Source organism: Pezoporus wallicus, unplaced genomic scaffold (assembly GCF_028554395.1).
Source record: "Pezoporus wallicus isolate ANWC-B61680 ecotype Strahan unplaced genomic scaffold, APGP_CSIRO_Pwel_v1 contig_12470, whole genome shotgun sequence".
NCBI lineage: Eukaryota > Metazoa > Chordata > Aves > Psittaciformes > Psittacidae > Pezoporus > Pezoporus wallicus.
This window is the reverse complement of record NW_026636599.1, coordinates 1-7,976: the sequence shown is the minus strand read 5'-3', so window position 1 is coordinate 7,976 and position 7,976 is coordinate 1. Positions and strand designations below refer to the sequence as shown.

The 7,976-nt window shown below is 55.9% G+C and overlaps 1 long non-coding RNA gene across 1 annotated transcript; it reads left to right on the top strand.

Annotated features, from left to right (window-relative positions):
* Nucleotides 1–3,286: 3,286 nt before the first annotated feature.
* Nucleotides 3,287–6,422, top strand: LOC130594802 (uncharacterized). Its single transcript, XR_008971169.1, has 3 exons — nucleotides 3,287–3,432; nucleotides 5,013–5,126; nucleotides 6,338–6,422. It is a non-coding gene; the product is annotated as an uncharacterized LOC130594802 (long non-coding RNA).
* The last annotated feature ends 1,554 nt before the right edge of the window (nucleotides 6,423–7,976 follow it).

The window sequence follows — 7,976 nt, the reverse complement described above, 5'->3', positions numbered from 1 at the left end:
GCGCTTATGTGGTGAACTCACGGGAGAGCATGGCGGGTTGGGGTTATGGGGGGGGGATGTGGGGTGTGGGGTGTGGGGTTATGGGGGTTATGGGGTGTGGGGGGGGTGTGGGGTGTGGGTGTGGGGTTAAGGGGTGTGGGGTTATGGGGGGTTATGGGGTGATTGGGGGGTGGGGTGTGGGGTGGGGTTATGGGGGTTATGGGGTGTGGGGATGGGGGGTCCCTATGGGGGGGGATGGGGGTGTGGGCTATTATGGGGGTTATGGGGTGTGGGGATGGGGGGGGGGGTGTGGGTTATGGGGGGGGTTATGGGGGTTGTGGGGGTGGGGGGGGTGGGGTTATGGGGGGGGATGTGGGGTGTGGGCGTGGGGTTATGTGGGGTTATGGGGTGTGGGGAGTGGGGGGTGGGGGGTGGGATTATAGGGGGGGTGGGGTTATGTGGGGTTCTGGGGTGTGGGGAGTGGGGGGTGGGGTTATGGGGGGGGGATGTGGGGTGTGGGCGTGGGGTTATGTGGGGTTATGGGGTGTGGGTGTGGGGTGGGGGGGTGGGGTTATGTGGGGTTATGGGAGGGGGATGTGGGGTGTGGGTGTGGGGTTGGGTGGGGTGTGGGATGTGGGATGTGGGCGTGGGGTTATGTGGGGTTATGGGGTGTGGGGTGTGGGGTATGGGGTGTGGGGTATGGGGTGTGGGGTATGGGGGGGGATGTGGGGCGGGGGTGTGGGGTGTGGGGTATGGGGTGTGGGTGTGGGGGGTGGGGGAGGGATGTGGGGTGGGGGTGTGGGGTTATGGGGTATGGGGGGGGGATGTGGGGTGTGGGGGGTGGGGGTGGGGGGTGGGGGGTGGGGTTATTTGGGGTGGTCTCTCTCCATGGGTCCTGACCCCATTGACGGGCTCCATCCGTGGTCTCTCTCCATGGTGCTGACCCCATTGACGGGCTCCATCCATGCTCTCTCTCTATGGGTCCTGACCCCATTGATGGTCTCTCTCCATGGTGCTGACCCCATTGACGGGCTCCATCCATGCTCTCTCTCCATGGTGCTGACCCCATTGATGGTCTCTCTCCATGGTGCTGACCCCATTGACGGGCTCCATCCATGCTCTCTCTCCATGGGTCCTGACCCCATTGATGGTCTCTCTCCATGGTGCTGACCCCATTGACGGGCTCCATCCATGCTCTCTCTCTATGGGTCCTGACCCCATTGATGGTCTCTCTCCATGGTGCTGACCCCATTGATGGTCTCTCTCCATGGTGCTGACCCCATTGACGGGCTCCATCCATGCTCTCTCTCTATGGGTCCTGACCCCATTGATGGTCTCTCTCCATGGTGCTGACCCCATTGATGGTCTCTCTCCATGGTGCTGACCCCATTGACGGGCTCCATCCATGGTCTCTCTCCATGGTGCTGACCCCATTGATGGGCTCCATCCATGGGTTCTCTCCATGGTGCTGATCCCATTCTCTCTCTCCATGGTGCTGACCCCATTGATGGTCTCTCTCCATGGTGCTGACCCCATTGACGGGCTCCATCCATGCTCTCTCTCTATGGGTCCTGACCCCATTGATGGTCTCTCTCCATGGTGCTGACCCCATTGACGGGCTCCATCCATGGGTCCTGACCCCATCTCCATCCATGGTGCTGACCCCATTGACGGGCTCCATCCATGGTCTCTCTCCATGGTGCTGACCCCATTGATGGTCTCTCTCCATGGTGCTGACCCCATTGACGGGCTCTCTCCATGGTGCTGACCCCATTGACGGGCTCCATCCATGCTCTCTCTCTATGGGTCCTGACCCCATTGATGGTCTCTCTCCATGGTGCTGACCCCATTGATGGTCTCTCTCCATGGTGCTGACCCCATTGACGGGCTCCATCCATGGGTCCTGACCCCATTGACGGGCTCCATCCATGGTGCTGACCCCATTGACGGGCTCCATCCATGGTCTCTCTCCATGGTGCTGACCCCATTGATGGTCTCTCTCCATGGTGCTGACCCCATTGACTCCATCCATGGTGCTGACCCCATTGACGGGCTCCATCCATGCTCTCTCCGATGGGTCCTGACCCCATTGATGGTCTCTCTCCATGGTGCTGACCCCATTGACGGGCTCCATCCATGGTGCTGACTCTCTCCATGGTCTCTCTCCATGGTGCTGACCCCATTGATGGTCTCTCTCCATGGTGCTGACCCCATTGACGGGCTCCATCCATGGTGCTGACCCCATTGACGGGCTCCATCCATGCTCTCTCTCTATGGGTCCTGACCCCATTGATGGTCTCTCGCCATGGTGCTGACCCCATTGACGGGCTCCATCCATGGTGCTGACCCCATTGACGGGCTCCATCCATGGTCTCTCTCCATGGTGCTGACCCCATTGATGGTCTCTCTCCATGGTGCTGACCCCATTGACGGGCTCCATCCATGGTGCTGACCCCATTGACGGGCTCCATCCATGCTCTCTCTCTATGGGTCCTGACCCCATTGATGGTCTCTCTCCATGGTGCTGACCCCATTGACGGGCTCCATCCATGGTGCTGACCCCATTGACGGGCTCCATCCATGGTCTCTCTCCATGGTGCTGACCCCATTGATGGTCTCTCTCCATGGTGCTGACCCCATTGACGGGCTCCATCCATGGTGCTGACCCCATTGACGGGCTCCATCCATGCTCCCTCTCTCCGGGTCCTGACCCCATTGATGGTCTCTCGCCATGGTGCTGACCCCATTGACGGGCTCCATCCATGGTGCTGACCCCATTGACGGGCTCCATCCATGGTCTCTCTCCATGGTGCTGACCCCATTGATGGTCTCTCTCCATGGTGCTGACCCCATTGACGGGCTCCATCCATGGTGCTGACCCCATTGACGGGCTCCATCCATGCTCTCTCTCTATGGGTCCTGACCCCATTGATGGTCTCTCTCCATGGTGCTGACCCCATTGACGGGCTCCATCCATGGTGCTGACCCCATTGACGGGCTCCATCCATGGTCTCTCTCCATGGTGCTGACCCCATTGATGGTCTCTCTCCATGGTGCTGACCCCATTGACGGGCTCCATCCATGGTGCTGACCCCATTGACGGGCTCCATCCATGCTCTCTCTCTATGGGTCCTGACCCCATTGATGGTCTCTCGCCATGGTGCTGACCCCATTGACGGGCTCCATCCATGGTGCTGACCCCATTGACGGGCTCCATCCATGGTCTCTCTCCATGGTGCTGACCCCATTGATGGGCTCCATCCATGCTCTCTCTCCATGGGTCCTGACCCCTCTCCCTCCAGCGCCGCCCCAGCCGCCGGGGGGTCCCTGGGGGCCGTGGGGGTCGCCGCCGCCTCTACTCGGCCGTGCCGGGCCGCTCCTTCCTGGCCGTGAAGCCCTACCAGGCCCAGGGCGAGGGCGAGCTCAGCCTCAGCAAGGGCGAGCGCATCAAGGGTGCGTCCGGGGCCCCCCTTTGGGTGCCCCCATTGGGGTTGGTTTGGGTGCCCCCATTGCATGGGTGTCTCCCATTGGGGTCGGTTTGGGTGCGGGTTTGGGTGCCCCCATTGGGGTTGGTTTGGGTGTGGGTTTGGGTGCCCCCATTGCATGGGTCCCTCCATTGGGGTCTGTTTGGGTGCCCCCATTGCATGGGTGCCCCCATTGGGGTTGGTTTGGGTGTGGGTTTGGGTGCCCCCATTGGGGTTGGTTTGGGTGTGGGTTTGGGTGCCCCCATTGGGGTTGGTTTGGGTGTGGGTTTGGGTGCCCCCATTGGGGTTGGTTTGGGTGTGGGTTTGGGTGCCCCCATTGGGGTTGGTTTGGGTGTTCGTTTGGGTGCCCCCATTGGGGTTGGTTTGGGTGTGGGTTTGGGTGCCCCCATTGCTGTTGGTTTGGGTGTTCGTTTGGGTGCCCCCATTGCATGGGTCCCTCCATTGGGGTTGGTTTGGGTGCCCCCATTGCATGGGTGCCTCCATTGGGGTTGGTTTGGGTGTGGGTTTGGATACCCCTATTGCATGGGTCATTCGATGGGTCACGCTATGGGTCATGCTATAGGTCAGTCTATGGGTCATTCTATGGGTCATACTATGGGTCACACTATGGGTCACGCTATGGGTCATTCTATTGGTCATGCTATGGGTCATGCTATAGGTCAGTCTATGGGTCATTCTATGGGTCATACTATGGGTCACGCTATGGGTCATTCTATTGGTCATGCTATGGGTCATGCTATAGGTCAGTCTATGGGTCATTCTATGGGTCTTTCTATGGGTCATGCTATGGGTCATGCTATGGGTCGTGCTATGGGTCATTCTATTGGTCACGCTATGGGTCATGCTATACATCAGTCTATGGGTCATTCTATTGGTCACGCTATGGGTCATGCTATACATCAGTCTATGGGTCATTCTATTGGTCACGCTATGGGTCATGCTAAGGGTCAGTCTATGTGTCATTCTATGGGTCATGCTATGAGTCACACTGTGGGTCACACTATGGGTCATGCTATAGGCCAGTTTATGTGTCATTCTATGTGTCATTCTATGGGTCATTCTATGGGTCACGCTATGGGTCACGCTATGGGTCATGCTATGGGTCATTCTATGGGTCACTCTATGGGTCCTGCTATAGGTCAGTTTATGTGTCATTCTATGTGTCATTCTATGGGTCATTCTATGGGTCACGCTATGGGTCACGCTATGGGTCATGCTATAGGCCAGTTTATGTGTCATTCTATGTGTCATTCTATGGGTCACGCTATGGGTCACGCTATGGGTCATGCTATGTGTCATGCTATGGGTCACTCTATGGGTCATGCTATAGGTCAGTTTATGTGTCATTCTATGTGTCATTCTATGGGTCATTCTATGGGTCACGCTATGGGTCACGCTATGGGTCATGCTATGGGTCATTCTATGGGTCACGCTATGGGTCATTCTATGGGTCACGCTATTGGTCACACTATGGGTCATGCTATGGGTCACTCTATGGGTCAATCTATGGGTCAGGCCCCCCCCTAACCCCATCTCCCCCCCCCATAGTGCTGAGTGTGGGTGAAGGGGGGTTCTGGGAGGGCCAAGCCCGCGGCCGCATCGGTTGGTTCCCATCGGAGTGCGTGGAGGAGGTTCCAGCCCGGACCCCCGAGGGCAAGACAGGTACCCCCCCCTGCCCCACACCTGCCCCATAAGTGGGACCCCCAACTCTGACCCCCAAGTGGGACCCACAGCCCTTGCGAGGGGGTTAACCTAATGGGCTCCATCAAAGAGGAGGTTTAAATGGGACCCATAAGTGGGGGGAGCCCCTCAGGATGACCCCCAACCTGCCCCATAAGTGGGACCCACAACCCTGACCCCCAAGTGGGACCATAGCTCTTGGGGGGGTTCGGTCAACCCAATGGGCTCCATCAAAGAGGAGGTTTAAATGGGACCCATAAGTGGGGGGAACCCCTCAAGATGACCCCCAACCTGCCCCATAAGTGAGACCCCCAACCCTGACCCCCAAGTGGGACCCACAGCCCTTGCGAGGGGGTTAACCTAATGGGTTCCATCAAAGAGGAGGTTTAAATGGGACCCATAAGTGGGGGGAGCCCCTCAAGATGACCCCCAACCTGCCCCATAAGTGGGACCTACAACCCTGACCCCCAAGTGGGACCCACAGCCCTTGCGAGGGGGTTAACCTAATGGGTTCCATCAAAGAGGAGGTTTAAATGGGACCCATAAGTGGGGGGAACCCCTCAGGATGACCCCCAACCTGCCCCATAAGTGAGACCCCCAACCCTGACCCCCAAGTGGGACCCACATCACTGGGGGACCCCAACTGCATCCCTTCAATGGGACCCCCAAGTGGCCGTCAATGGGACCCCCAAGTGATACCAATGGGGAGGACCCCAACCGCATCCCTTCAATGGGACCCCCAAGTGGTACCCATGGGGAGGACCCCAACCGCATCCCTTCAATGGGACCCCCAAGTGGGACCCACATCATTGGGGGACCCCAACCGCATCCCTTCAATAGGACCCCCAAGTGGCCGTCAATGGGACCCCCAAGTGGTACCCATGGGGAGGACCCCAACTGCATCCCTTCAATGGGACCCCCAAGTGCAACCCACATCATTAGGGGACCCCAACCACATCCCTTCAATGGGACCCCCAAGTGCGACCCATGGGGAGGACCCCAACCGCATCCCTTCAATGGGACCCCCAAGTGCGACCCACATCATTGTGGTCCCCAACCGCATCCCTTCAATGGAACCTCCCAACTGGCCCCTCAATGTGACCCCCAAATGGGACCCACATCATTAGGGGGTGGGGGGTCCCAGCCCCATAGAGGCCCCCCCCCGACCCCCGTGTGCCCCATATGTGCCCCAGAGAGCCGCAGTGACAAGGCCAAGCGCCTCTTCCGCCATTACACCGTTGGCTCCTATGACAGCTTCGATGCCCCCAGGTGAGACCCCAAACCCACCCCCTAACCCCCCCATATCCCCCCTATGGCGCCCCCTTTGTGCCCCCCCAAACCCCCTGAAATCCACCCAAAATTGACCCCGAATTTGTACAAATTCGGCTCAAAAATCGCACCGAATCCGCGGGAATTCTCCCAAATCCCCCCCAATTCTCCCAAATTCCCCCAAACGGGCCGGAAATTCTGCCCAAATTGTCCAAAATCGGCGAAAATGTTCCCAAATTCCCCCAAATCCTTGCCAAAATCCCTCAGTTCTCCCCAAAGTCTTCCAAATTCCACTCAAATTCCGCCCAAATCCTTCATTTTTCCCCTGAATCCCTCCAAATTCCTCCCAAATTCCACTCAAACTCCTTCAAATTCCCAAATTTTTCCTAAATCCCTTCAAGTTCCCAGATTTTCCCTAAATCCCTTCAAATTCCCCCAAATTCCTCCAAAATCCCCCCAAATTCCACTCAAATCCCTTCAAATTCCCAAATTTCCCCTAAATCCCTTCAAATTCCCCAAATTCCTCCAAAATCCCACAAATTCCACCAAAATCCCCACAAATTCCACCAAAATCCCCCAAAATTCCACCAAAATCCCCCAAAATTCCACCAAACCCCTTCAAATTCCCAATTTTTCCCCTAAATCCCTTCAAATTCCCAATTTTCCCCCCTAAATCCCTTCCAATTCACCCAAATTCCACTCAAATTCATCCTAAATTCCTCCAAAATTCCTCCAAAATTCCACTCAAATTCCTCCCCAAATCCCCCCAAATCCTTTTGAGTTCCTCAATTTCCCCTGAATTCCTCCAAAATCCCCCAAATTACACTCAAATTCCTCACAAATACCCACAAATTCCAAAATTTTCCCCCAAATCCCTTCAAATTCCAAATTTGCCCCTAAATTCCTCCAAAATCCCCCCAAATTCCACCCAAATCCAAAAAATTTCCCATAAATCCCTTCAATTCCCCCCAAATCCCTTCCAAATCCCCAAAATTCCACTGAAATTCCCCCCAAATCCCTTCAAATTCCCAAATTTTCCTCTAAATACATTAAAACCCCCCAAATCCCCCATTCCTCCAAATTTCCCCCAAATCCCTATAAAATCCCCCCAAATCCCTTCAAATTCCAAAATTGCCCCTAAATTCATCCAAAATCCCCCCCAAATTTCCAAATTTCCCCCAAATTCCTCCAAAATCCCCCCAAATTTCACTAAAATTCCCCCCCAAATCCCTTCAAATTCCAAAATTGCCCCTAAATTCCTCCAAAATCCCCCAAATTCCTCCAAAATCCCCCAAATTCCTCCAAATTTCCCCCAAATTCCTCCAAAATCCCCCCAAATTCCACTCAAATTCCCCCAAAATCCCTTCAAATTCCAAATTTGCCCCCCCAAATCCCCCAAATTCCTCCAAAATCCCCCCAAATTCCACTCAAATTCCCCCCAAATCCCTTCAAATTCCAAATTTGCCCCCTAAATTCCTCTAAAATCCCCCAAATTCCTCCAAAATCCCCCGAAATTTCACTCAAATTCCCCCCAAATCCCTTCAAATTCCAAAATTGCCCCTA